This window comes from Erithacus rubecula, assembly GCF_903797595.1.
Source record: "Erithacus rubecula genome assembly, chromosome: 15".
Classification (NCBI taxonomy): Eukaryota; Metazoa; Chordata; class Aves; order Passeriformes; family Muscicapidae; genus Erithacus; species Erithacus rubecula.
Window position 1 is genome coordinate 15,243,130 of NC_136667.1, and position 12,962 is coordinate 15,256,091.

The window sequence follows — 12,962 nt, forward strand, 5'->3', positions numbered from 1 at the left end:
CGTGCTTTCTGCTCATGGGTATTGAAGTGAATCAACTGAGAAATTCCAAACCAGACCAAACACCATCGCTCAAGCTATATTCGGACAACGCCCAATTACAAAATAACGAATTTAGCCCCAGCAGGATCTTAGGGGGCGGATGGCGGGGCTGTATCGGACCATCGGAGCACTGCGGCGGCGGCCCCGGCCCCGCTCCGGGCCCGAGGGGATGCCCCGCTCCGCTCCTCCCGCCCGGGGCCGGGGCCGCTCCCCGCGCTCCGCCCGCCCCGGCCGCGCCTGCCGCGGCGCCCCCTGGCGGCCCCTCGGGGAGCGGCGGCGCGGAGCGCGCGTGCGCGCGGCGGGCGGCGGCGGGCGCGGGGCGCGGCCGGGTGGAGGGGCCGCGGGAGCGCGGGGAGCAGCGGCGGCCGCGGGGCCGCGCAGGCGGTGAGCGCGGGGGGCGGCGGGGACGGGCGGGGCGGAGCGGAGCGGCGGGGCCCGGAGAGCCCGCGGGGCGGGCGGGAGAGCGGCGGGCCCGGCGGGCGGCGGGGGAGCGGCCCCGGCGGGCCCCGCGCGTGGCCGCGTGTGTTCCCGCCCGGCCGTGCCCGAACATCCTCCGGGCCGGCCCCGCCACCCGCGCTGACAGCGGGGCGCGGCCCGCGGCCTCCGCCGGCCCGGGGGAGGCTGTGGCGGCACCTGTCCCGCCGGCTGCGGGCGGGGCAGAACCGGGAGTACCGGGGGCTCCAGAGCCGCGTGGCGAGCTGGCTGCTCCGTGCCCGCAGGGTCTGCGCAGCGCCGGGGCGGTGAGTGCGGCTCGGGGCCCGGCGATGGGTGTTGAACGGGCCGGTGTCCGCTCGGGGATGTGCAGGGCAGGGCGGGTCGCGCTTCCCCTCCCGCACGGTGCCGAGGGTGGGCCCGCTGTTGTAGCTGTGTGCTGATCCCTACCCGGAGCACCGCCACACATTTACGGCGACCTCTGCCCCCTGCGAGTGCCATAAAAAGTTGGCACAGGATAAGATAGCCTTTGGAAAGTTCTCTTGCTTCGCTGCTGAGAGTGAGGGATACGTGAGGACAGGAAGGTTGGATTTATTCTCTAGAAACTGGCAAAGTGCTGTCTCGGGAAGAGCAGTGCGAGGTGGTGACCTAAAGCACTCTGAGGTGTGCCAGGTATTGTCTCTTTCAGCAGCTGCCTCGGAGTTCCCCATATCAGCTCAGCGGCTCTCTTCTGCAGCGCTGTGAACTTTCAGTTTTACAACAACCTGCACTGAGCTCCTGCTTAACCTCAAACCCCGAGAAGCAATGCTGCTTTTTATTTGTTCTGGCTTCTCTCTGTTTTTTCCCCCGTGTTGTTTTCTGGTCTTGGTTTTGGTGTTTTTTTGTTGTTTTTTTTTTTTTCAGGAACCAGTGAGTAATCGGTATCTGTTTATTCTTTATAAACACATGTGATTCCCACCATAATTACTCTGTGTTATAAAAAAGCTTTAAATGCTTTAATTTAAATGTTCTTTATGCTTGCAACGTGTGTCCTGGGCTGGGGTGCAGTACTTCTTGTGGCAGCATCGTTAGCTCTTTGCCCCAAGCTCCTTTTTTGATTTTTAAAAAGCTCACGTTCTCTTCCTTGTTAGATGTAAAATACATCACTTGAAGGCATACTTTGGAGACAGTTCGCTATTCACCAGCACAGCGGTTTTTCTGCATGGAATTTAAGATTATGAGACATATTTTAGATTAGTATTTCCATTTTAAAAAGCTTTTAAATGTTATTCATAGAAGGAACTTTACAGAGATCCTGGGAAAGCAATTAAATATGTGGTTTGCAATTAGTAGGAGGAAACTGAACGTGTGGTTTGATTTGCTTATCTGGTGATGCTGTGATTCTTTTAGGGTCCAAAGTATTTTCACACAATCTGGTGCCATGGTAAAGATTTGTACCTTTGCAGGAAATATTTTTTTACTTTGCATGCTTGTATGGGTAAATTTGATGAACTGCTGAGACACTCCTTGACTCTGGTAACTTTTGCTCACATTTTAGAATTGCAATATTTGATGCAAATGAGACTTGGCAATTGTTGCAGTATTGTAGTGCACAAGCCATGATAAAATACACACCGAGTGCATGCATTAACTCCTGTCTTAGTCATACCAAAACTCTCTGAAAAAACTGGTATTGATTGAGCAAGTGCATTTTTGTTTGTTTTTGTTTGGGGCTTTATTTGTTTGTTTGTTTGTTTTGGTTTCTGTGTTTTGGGTTTTTCTGTTTTCATTTGGGAGTTTTTGTTTGAGATTGTTTTGATTTTGTTTTTGGTTGAGTTTTGTTTGGTTCTTTCTTTGTTTATTCTTGTTTGTGTTTTTATTTTTTTATTAAATCTCCCTCCTCCTGCCTTCCAGTGAAATTTGGGGGTGGAAGAGGAGGAATCAGAGAAGTGAAATCCAATGAAAAGTTTTTTTTCTAACGGAAAGAAGCTTAGATTTTCCTGGTGTAACATTGCCCTTCATGTACAACAGTGGCTTTGTTGTAACTGAGAGTGCCAGCAAATGCCAGGTGACAAGAGATGATAGGAAAACACTAACAGTTTTTTTTTGTTTTTCTTTTTACCTCAAATAGGAATCAAGAATGCTTAAACTGGATTTGTCATTCATCCTGCAACGTGCTTAAAACGCCTCTCCACAAAACCTTATGTCTGAGGTACTGTTTGTTTCTTTTAGTCAACAGCAGTGACTAAGGCCTTGTCAGAATCTATGGAAGGTGGAAGGACATGGTTATTAACTTTTTGTGAGCTGATTGTGACACCCAGGACCTGTGCAAGTTGTGTCACCCAGGAGTTAGTGGGTGTGGGCACAGCACCCTGCAGCCCTGGCTCCTGTTCTTTCACCTTTGCTGTGCTCTCCATCAAAGGGTCTCTTGTGTTTAAATAAACTGTGAAGGGTCCCTGTCTTGATTAACCCATGCCTCTGCACGTGGTTACAGGAGGAAAATGCAGAGTTTAATACTCTGCAGCTTTTGATTATGGCAGGATGTGTGTCACATTTGCATCCTGGGGATCCAGATATCTGCTGAAGTTTGGGTTTTAGTTCCTGTGGGCTGTGCAGCTGCACCTTGTCACTGTGTTATTTCATCAGCTGTGCAGCTCTTTCATGAGCTAATGCTCTTTGGAAATATTAATTATCCATTCTGTATCTTGGATTCATAGTATTTAAGGTGATTGATGTTAGGTCACTAATATCGTTCTGCTATAAAATTTGGAGTGCCTCTAGTAAGAGTGTAGCTGAGTTGCCTAAATACCTCATGCAGAAGACTTCATTTTCACTGTACTTTCCTAAGAAATATTGCTTATATGCGTTTCATATTTGACAGAGGTAGAAGTTTTTAAAATACTATTCGGAAGGTTTTGAGGGGTTTCTTTTATTTCCTAGAAAACAACTTTTTGTGTCAAAAGGCATGAAGGGCTGTCTAGCATTGGCTTGAAGGAACAACCAGTGAGAATTGCACTCCTGTTATGTGCTTGGGAGCTGAATTTGTAGTCAAAGAGCTTAGGAGAGAGCAAGCTTCCTCAGTTCTGTTGTTCCTGTGGTTGATGGACTGCACAATTCCTGCTGTGCTGCTGAAATCTGCCTTCCCTTGTGGATTTTTTTCCCTCTCTGCAGCCACTCAGACTCTTGCAGTTTTGTTTCTCTTGCAGGTAAATGGCAGGACAGAAAGTGGTGTGCAAACTTTGAGAGGCACTGAGAAGTCCAAGTAGGTCATTCATTGCTGAAGGATATGAGGGATGAAGTCTCCCATTTAACTTTTTCTGCTCTTTCTTGGCACACATTCTGAAAGCCTGGCACTTCTCCATCCCTTTGGCACTTGCCTAAAACAATGGCCAGTAAGCTGAGCTGTTGTGGGATAGTAGCAGAGTCTTGATTACATTGCTGAGAGCCCCTTTCTCTTCCCTGCTATGCCTGGTGGGTAAGCTGCACATGTGAATTAGCTCCTTTGCATGGGTGAGGATGGTGTGATATATTTAGAAAGGCTCTATCCACCCAGTTCTTTGTTGAAAGTTCCTGCCTGACTTTGTGTTTAATCCTCTCTGATCTAGTTTTTGCTACTGAAAGATGAGCAATTAAATTGTTTAGATTTCTAAACTCCTGTCTGCCCCTGGTAAAGCAGGATCTGGTTCTCCAAAACAGTGAGGACTTGATGAAACCTGGTGGCTGAGCAGAATGATCCAGCTCAGTACAGCTGATTTCAGCTGAACTCCTAGAGAGTTTTCTGCTCAGTTTTGGCCAAAATGGGGCCCTAGCTAAACTGCAAAGAGGAGGAAGCAAGGGCTGACAAACTCAGTGAGAGTGAGTTTATCAAAGAGCAATATCAAAGCTAAAATCCACCTAACAAAGAAGCATGTGATGTTAACAGAGAAAAGGCAGAGGTGTGTCCTGCTAAGTAGTAGTTCTGCAAAGAAGCTTTAGAAGTGTAGGAAGTATAAAAAGCATAAATCTAGAAAACTACAAAAGGATCTGGGTTCCTGTTTTCTCTGTTTTCTGTTACTATATTCTCCCTTCTCTCAGCAGACAGGGACTTCCCGTCAGGAGTATTGAAGGGAAGATCTCTACCACAAAAAAAATTTTGATGCAACGTGAAGTTACTCTGTGTGTGTGTTCCAAGTAGTGAATTTCCCCAGCAAATGTTCCTCTGGAGAGCAAACTGTCCGTGTTAATGATACCAAAAAATACTTAATTAGGTCAGAACAGGAGCAGCTCTTCAGATGATGTCCTGACATGTTGATTGAAATCTTGCACATTCCAGAAGAAAGTGCCAGGTGTGCAGGCAGTGAAGTCAGACTCAGCAGCATCTTCTGAGAAGGAAACTAAGCCAAACAGGGAATGCCAGTTTTCAAATTCAAAGTCATTGATGGACAAGATAGAAATAACTCTTATCTAAGTATTTTTTGCACAACACTTCTGTGTGGGGTGATTGGGTTTTTTTTTTTTTTGTTTTGTTTTGTGGTTTGTTTTTTTTGTTGCTTTTTAAAAATATATTATTTAATTTGAAAATTATTCCCATTTTGCTGTAACTGCTAGAACCTCAACTGTAATAAAAGTCCTTTCTCTGCAAGGACTGAGGAACCTGGATTACCTCTCAGTACTTTGGATTTTCCGTTCACTTGTTTCTCTTGCTCCGTAACCTTTCAACTTGGCTTTGAAGCTTGTGCCCAGCTTTCTTTTTCTAAACTGGTTTTTTTAATGTGTTGACGTGTTAATCATTATTTTTCTCTCTTTCAGTTCTTGTGACTTGTTGTATATGGAGTTTTTCTAAAGTTTCCCCAAAAATTCTTTTTGTGGTCACAAAAAAAATTCTCAAACCAACCCTAAACCAATTTTCCTCCTCTTGGTAATATTTGTTGGTGATTTTGTTTTTGGAGTATGTGTTTTTTTTTTTCTTTTTTCAATGTATATTTATATTTAGATAGCATGTAGTTCCAGCTTCAAGGGTGCTTAAAAATTAGGACATTTCCATGCAAATTTGAACCCCTGCTTTTTACTATCTTATGAGAGTTTTATTGCAGGCAAATTGTATACGAAAAAAATAATTAGAGATTTTATACATTATGAGTCATTAAGTACATGGATTTAATAGAAAAGACCTGATGGAGGTAATATTAGTTTGCTTGGTTGTGATTTAAATTAAAAAACTCATTGTCTTCCATATATAAATCTTCAACCAAACTACCTTTGCTCACAACATAGTTTTCTGGAGTCAAGTAGCTTCTTTCTACCCTTTATTTTTTGATTAATTGATCTGAATTTTGTGTTCCAATACAAAGAATGTGTCTCCTGGCGTGTGTTTGTTTTTCTGTATTGCATATGCCACACACGATTCCTTTCAGCTCAGGCAACCTCCTTTAAAGGGGCCCTTCTGAGAATCATACTTAAAGCCTAAAAGCTCTTTAGCTGTGTTTGTGTAGTTAATACTCTGCCCAATGCCTTGGCAGATTTGCATGGAGCTATTTCCCCTTGCAAATGTTGCTTTTCTAAAATCCGAGGTAATTCAAGGTATTAGTGCCCTGAAAAGAGCATTCATGGTTTTTTTGTTACTTTATTACGGATTTCCAAATTGAAATCTCTAATGACCTCATAAATAAAACACCAACAAGGTAATCTTTGAGTAACACAGTTTCATTAGACGTTTTGAATCAGACTGTGTGAGCTGCTGATGGTCCTGGATAAAGGTGGTTTGGTGTTTATCAATTTTAGAAGCTGTGTTGCCTGACAGTGCTGGTGTGATGAGCCCTCCAGGCAGTGCCAGTCTTGTGCACTTTGGGGATATTCTCTCATTCTGTGCAGAGCTCTGGACAGAAGTGCACAGAGATTTAAGAGATGTAGGTCCTGGGGTTTTAAAGAGAGATCTGTTTGCAGTTTGTTTATTTTAGAAACTAGGGTTGGGCATAGAAAACTCTTTGTGTATCATCTCATTCTTCATGAGACTTTTGTTGCTGACTTAGCTCTGCCAGCCTTGTGATGTCACCTGTTACTGACTGGTCAAAATGAGTTGTCTGTTGCACAGATAGTTCATTTGGGAAAAAACCTTTGCTCTGGAAACAGTGTTTTGATCACCATAAGGTTTCTGGCACAGCATGTTGTGGTACATCAGGGATTTGATGTAAATGCAGAAGTGGGCTTTAAAACCTGCCCTGCATGCTGCAGTCCAGCCAGGCTTTGGCAGCAGTAGCAGCATAAGGTGATTCCTTCCCACCATGAATAAAATGCAGATTCTCATTTTGGGGTTACCATTTCACCATTTGGGGTTTCTGTAGTGTCTGTGTAGGTACTCTGATACTCCCTTAGGCACTGTGTGGTGTAGTGACCAGTCAGTATCTCCCCAGTTGCCTGTTGCAGCTTTGTGCCAAAGCTTCAGGTAACCTGTTTTCACTTAGTTCAGAAGAACCGTGTGCTCCCAGTGAGAATGTGGATGCAAATAAAGAATTCATCTAAAAGGACAAATCTGAGGCTTAAATGGGAATGAATTGTTGATTTGTTTGGATGGTCTTGAAGCTCTGTATTCCCTTTGGTACTTTGATGGTGATGGAGCTGAGATCTTTCTGGAATATGCAATCGAAGTAGTTTAGGTTAGAAGAAACCTTTGAGTGTAATCTGGTTCAAGCACCCTGCAGTGAGTGGGGACATCTTCAGTGAGATCAGGTTGCTCAGGGCCCCATCCAGCCTGGCCTTCCATGTTTCCAGGGATGGGGCAGCCACAGTTTCTCTGGGCAACCTGTGCCAGTGTTTCACCACCCTCACTGTAAATAACTTCTAGCTTATATCTAATCTAAATCAATCTCATCCTAGTTTTAAGCCATTACCCCATGTCCTATCATAACAGGCCCTGCTAAAAAGTTCTTCCCACTATTTTCTTCTGTTTGAAGCAGGTTTTTTTCTGCTGGTTGCAAGTTGAGGATTACTGATAGAACCTCAAAGGCATTTGGCTGAGAAGGCAGATGCAAGTTCCTTCTTGTTCAGGCTAGCAGTGGAAGCTCCAGCACACAAGAAATGTACAACAAATGACTGCTTGTAGTTAGTTCCATGCTTTTTTCAAACTTCTTGCTGTTCATATGATGAAAGTTTAAAATTGATTGTTTTTCACTGTAGCTATTTGATTGTCAAACTTACTCTTCACATATCAGGAAAAGGATATGGAAAACCTCTAAGTGTCAAGTATCTCCAAAGTGACAATTCCCCAGGAAAGCTGTTTGACTGCTGGTCTTTTAGGATATGTATTTTTCTCATGCTCATTATTTAGAGGACACCAAGTAACTCAAGCCTATTAAGTCCTATTTGTTCTGTCAGTGATTAGTGAGAGTAATCTGTTCTTGGCTTCTTTAGAAAAATTCTTTATAGATTCTAATCTGGGTTACTATGGCTAGTTAGATTTCAAAGAACAGCTTTTCTTGAACGTGCTACTTTCTGAACCTTTTATCTGGTGTCCTGTAAATAATGTAGTTTATTCAGGACTGATTGATCTGAGTGTAGTGAATTATTGTAAACAGTAGCAGTGCAGCCCAGAAATTAATATCTTGATTTTGTTTGTAACTTTTGGACCTTTCTTTGTGGTAAACTGATTAGGTAGCAGTCTGTGTAGGCAAGTGTGAGTGTATTTACAGAGGTGGATGTGTGAACCTACAAATGACAGAGTATCTTGTTACTGGGTCACAATCCCTTTCCACTTGCAGGTGCCTCTAAGGCCTTGTCCTTTTGCCTGTGGGAAAGTCTGGCAGTAAGGCAAGACTGTGGGAATTTGGCTAATTTGTACTTACATGGTTGGAATGCAGCCAGTTGTCACTTAGCTCTCCACTCATTGCATCTCCATTTCACTATTGTCTTTCTAGCCCGAGCCCTTCAGAGTGGCTTGAGACACTGAATGTGATAAGAAATCCTCAGCTATATTAAAAACACTTGCTAAAGCTTATCTTTACAGTGGCCACCACTGGGTATGCTTTGTCTAACCCCTCTCTTCTTGCCCTGTGCAGGACTTTGTTTCTGGCTGAAGGATGCAGACCATAAAGTGCGTGGTCGTCGGAGACGGCGCAGTGGGAAAAACTTGTCTCCTCATCAGCTACACCACCAATGCCTTCCCAGAGGAGTACATCCCCACTGTGTTTGACAACTACAGTGCCCAGATGACCGTGGATGGGCGGACAGTCAGCCTGAATCTCTGGGACACTGCTGGCCAGGAGGAGTACGACCGCCTGCGCACGCTCTCCTACCCCCAGACCAACGTCTTCATCATCTGCTTCTCCATTGGCAGCCCCTCCTCCTACGCCAACGTCAGGCACAAATGGCACCCTGAAGTTTCTCACCACTGTCCAAATGTCCCCATCCTTCTAGTGGGCACGAAGAGAGACTTGAGGAGTGACCTGGAAACGGTTAAAAAGTTGAAAGAGCAGAGCTTGGCTCCCACTACCCCGCAGCAGGGGACTTCACTGGCTAAACAAATTGGAGCAGTCAAATATTTGGAGTGCTCAGCATTGAATCAGGAGGGTGTTCGGGAGGTGTTTGCTGAAGCTGTCCGTGCAGTTCTGTATCCTGTGACAAAGAAGAACACAAGAAAATGTGTCTTATTGTAGTTGCCTTGGGTGGTGGGTGTTGGAAGTTGACTAGAATCTTGGAGGGCTTTTTAACGAGTTAAATTGAAGATTTGCATCTTGCACTAACAGCTCTAAGCAGAAATGGTTTTTACAATGAATATTCTTGCAGTCTTACTGCTTCAGGGAAACTGAAACAGGACAGGTTTTTTTTTTTTCAACTGAGAGGTCAAATACCTACTTTATTTCTAAAGTTCCAGTCTCCAGCTTCTCCAGGGATCACATGATTATTTTAGTGGAGGAAAATAAAAGAGGAGACCTCTTTGAAGCCACTTCTTTACTAGATAGCCACCAGTTACTAGATTTGCTGAAAAGCACAAATTCTAATAACTTTGCTTTAAGTGTAGCTGCTGCTTTTCTCATTCTTTATTTACTGATTGAATTTGTTTTTCAAACAGAAGTCTGGCTGTCCAGTTGTTTTGTCCATTTAAAGCTTGAAAACAATTTGTTTACTTGCAAAAATGCCTGAACTATTACTGAGATTCACCTTTTAGTGAACTGTGATTGATTGTATGAAGAGTTAGCATTAGGCATGGTTAATGCAATGAGCAAGACCAAGGGAATACCTGCAATGATTTATTAATAGAAGCAGGAGCTGATTTCTCCTTATATAAGGAACTTAGAATAATGATGACTCACTCAAATGAGTGATTTTCATAGTTTTGAGGTGGAGAAGTGGAAGAGCAGTTTGGATTCAAGTCTTCCATAATCTTCCAAACTGAGATTTTATTTCACTGTCCAAAGAGACTTTCCACCCTGAGCATAAAGTTTTAACAGTTACCTTGTCAGGCTGACTGAGGTATTTGGGATGACACTTCACAAAATGAGATTTTCAGTGTAATCCCTTTGATGAATTCCAGAGACTTGACAGCAGCCTGTTTGCTCTTGAGGAATTGCTTCAATTCCTAACATTCTCGGGGCCACCATCTGAGATTTTCATGACAAATTCCTTTGTTGTTTTTCTGTGAGAAGACTGACAGAAAATTTGGAGGTTCTGTTTACAGGAATCCGTGCTCCTTCCTGTTTTCAGTTCAGTCTGTAATGGTTAGCCAGTCACTGGATAGGATTACCTGGGTGGTTTTTTTCCTCTCCTGGATGCTCAGTTATTATAAACTCTTTTTAACTGCAGTTCTATTTACATACTTTTTAACCTTCTTTAGCAGCTCTAGTAAGTGGCAGCTGGCTTTTATTTTCAGGATGTGCACTGTTCTTTATGTGTGGTTCCGGGACCAGCTGAGGAGTGAGCACATGAGCCCTTCCTTAGACTCAACCTTCCAGCTCCGTGGTATGAAAGCAGCATGCTTCAAAGATACTTTGTGTGAAACCACTGGTGCTGGACTGGGCTTTGTTGTCTGAAGTTGACAGAGCTGTCTTTGTCTAGCTGCAGCCTCAATTGGTCATTCAGAACTTGCTTTTTCTTGTGATTCCCACACATGCAAAACTGCACTGGTGTATACCCTGGTCAGAGAAAAAAGTGCCTCATTTTAGCAACATAACAGAAAATACATCAACAAGGCTATTAGGGATCTCGTGTTAATTTGACCTTGCTTTATCTGATGCTGGCAAAAGTCCCAAGTGGATAGAAATGTTTGCATTTGTGCCCTAATTCCACTATTTGGATAGAAATGTTGGTATTTGTGCCCTAATTCTACTGTTTGAAGAGGATGTGCCTTTCTTCAGCTGGTGTAACTGATGCTGACACTAACTGCAGTTTTTTCAATCTGAGGCATGCTCATTTTGATGCTGCTTTAGCCAATTGCAACCCACAGATTATAAACTGCAATTAATCCAAATACTGGTACCTGTGGTTAGGGAACCAACAGAGAGTTCCAAATGCTGAGCACAGGCAGTACCAAAACACCATTTCTGCAGGATATTTACAGAAGCCTGCACGTTTTTCTTCACCAAGTGCCATTGCCTGGAGTGTCTTTGTGTCTCTTGCACTTGCAGAGAAGTGCTGTTCCAGATGTGGTTCCTGACCTGAAGGCTGTGAGGGTGTTGAGAATTCACTGAGATAACCTCTACTTACCACATTCTGCCTTTGCTTTAGCTGTAGGCCTTTAGTGTGGGCTCGACTTGCAGGCAACAATTAACTCTGTGCCTTGTAATTCAAGATTATTTTCTGTAGGTAAATTTCAGTAACTGAGTAAATAGACTTTATCATGTTTAAAATGTATTTATTTAAGCCAGTGCACATGGTTTGTTTTAATGCTGGTCAGACCTGAATCAACTGTCTATTGACCCCGGTGCAAGCCCATAACCTTTGCTTTATTCACAAATGTACTTTTTAAAGTCTGTGATATGCCTGAACTAGTCTTAAGAGGTGCCTGAAATTGAAAGTCTACTTTTTTTTTTTTTTTTTTTTTTGGCTACATGTATTTGCAGTTTTGTACTGAAGCTACTACTGTTTTTAAAAGTTTTTACTTTTTTACATACTGAAATCTTTTAATCCTGCGTCTTTTTGTGGTTATTCCTAACTGAATTACAAGCATTTTGTGGAGAAGAAATCTTGTGAGCAAGTATTATTGCACAACCCCTCCATTTCTGTAGGCTCAAGCAGCCATCCTGGAGTGAACTGGAAGAGTATAGCGAGATAAAATTCAACTGCTTAATCAATTTATTTGATTTGGCTACACTGTTGATTACATTATGCCAGAACACCTTATCCCCTCTTAGATTACTTAGTAAATGGATTGCACAACAGTGCTGAGGAGAATAACATGATAGAGCTGAAAATGAGCAGAGGGAACTTTGAACCATCAAAGACTTGTTACTCACTTTGGAGAACCTGGTTATTTAAATGCTTTGTATTTCTGTTGTTCTCTGACAGGAGTAAAAGTCCTGGCTGGTAGCTGGTTTCCTCCAGCCTCTGCTTTTCATGAGGGTGAGCTTCAGGAAAATCCAGTGAGCTTTTCCATTCAGTGGGCATTCTCCTTTCATGATCCTCCTTCCTTTTTTCCCCCCCTGGAATTCTTGGTGCCTTTTCTTGTAATTAGTCCAGTGCTTCAGTTTACAATCAGTTCTGTTTCTCTCATGCTTTATTTTTCTTCTGTGAGCAACTGACAAATACAGACTTCACATAATCCCATGGCTGGATTTTGTCTTGTTTTGGGAGGTCAGAAAACTCAGTGTGGGTTTCCTGAACGGTTCAAGATCCTTTGGTTTGTTACTGAATAGAGATGCAATGTGTATGTCTTAATTCACAGAAGAGACTCACTGTGAAGACACAGATTTTAACCTTTGCTTTGTGAATGATTTCTGAACTACTTGGAGTTTTTTTTTTTTTAAATACAGCTGAAGCTGAGCAGTTCAGGAATTGTATGTCCAAAGGATATCCATGAGGTGTGCTTAGATGTGGAAGTGCTTTCTTCAGTTTACAGCTGTAGCTATTTCTATGAAATTTAAACTAGAAGAACCTCCCTGTGCTTTGTCTCCGGGTGCTAAAACCTCGCTGTAGAAACCTTGGTGCTGCTTGGGCTGACCCCGAGGAGTGGATGGATCTCAGCGGGTCCCAACCCCCCGAGTGGGCAGCAAGGACCACCCATCAGCAGTGGGAGCCCAAGACTCTGAAGTGTGGTACTGATACATACACTGGCAACTTGATTTTATGCTATAATTTGTATTGCATCTAACAGTTTTTAAGGATTTTTTTCCTTTTTTTTTAAATAAATTATACATAATTACATTGTAATAAACCTTTCCTCACCACTCTGGCTGTCGCATTAACTCGCCCTGCTGTTTGTACCGTACCTGTGCTGAAGGCAGCTCTTTCCTGTGGAAAGCCAGACCCGGTTCCTCGAGGCAATAAAGGAATTTTTGGGAAGGGCGGAGCGTCTGCGCTTCCTTGCTGCGCCGCGGGGCGGGGCC

The 12,962-nt window shown here is 43.5% G+C and overlaps 1 pseudogene across 5 annotated transcripts; it reads left to right on the plus strand.

Annotated features, from left to right (window-relative positions):
• Positions 1-313: 313 nt before the first annotated feature.
• LOC306808265 (rho-related GTP-binding protein RhoG pseudogene) lies at positions 314-12,918 on the plus strand (annotated as a pseudogene). Of its 5 annotated transcripts, none has more exons than XR_013777960.1 (3): positions 314-423; positions 2,582-2,662; positions 8,481-12,802. The product of XR_013777960.1 is annotated as a rho-related GTP-binding protein RhoG pseudogene (transcript). The 5 variants fall into 5 exon arrangements; XR_013777962.1 differs by lacking the exon at positions 314-423 and adding an exon at positions 677-779 and having other exon boundaries at positions 8,481-11,709; XR_013777963.1 differs by lacking the exon at positions 314-423 and adding an exon at positions 1,122-1,143 and having other exon boundaries at positions 8,481-11,709.
• Positions 12,919-12,962: the final 44 nt, after the last annotated feature.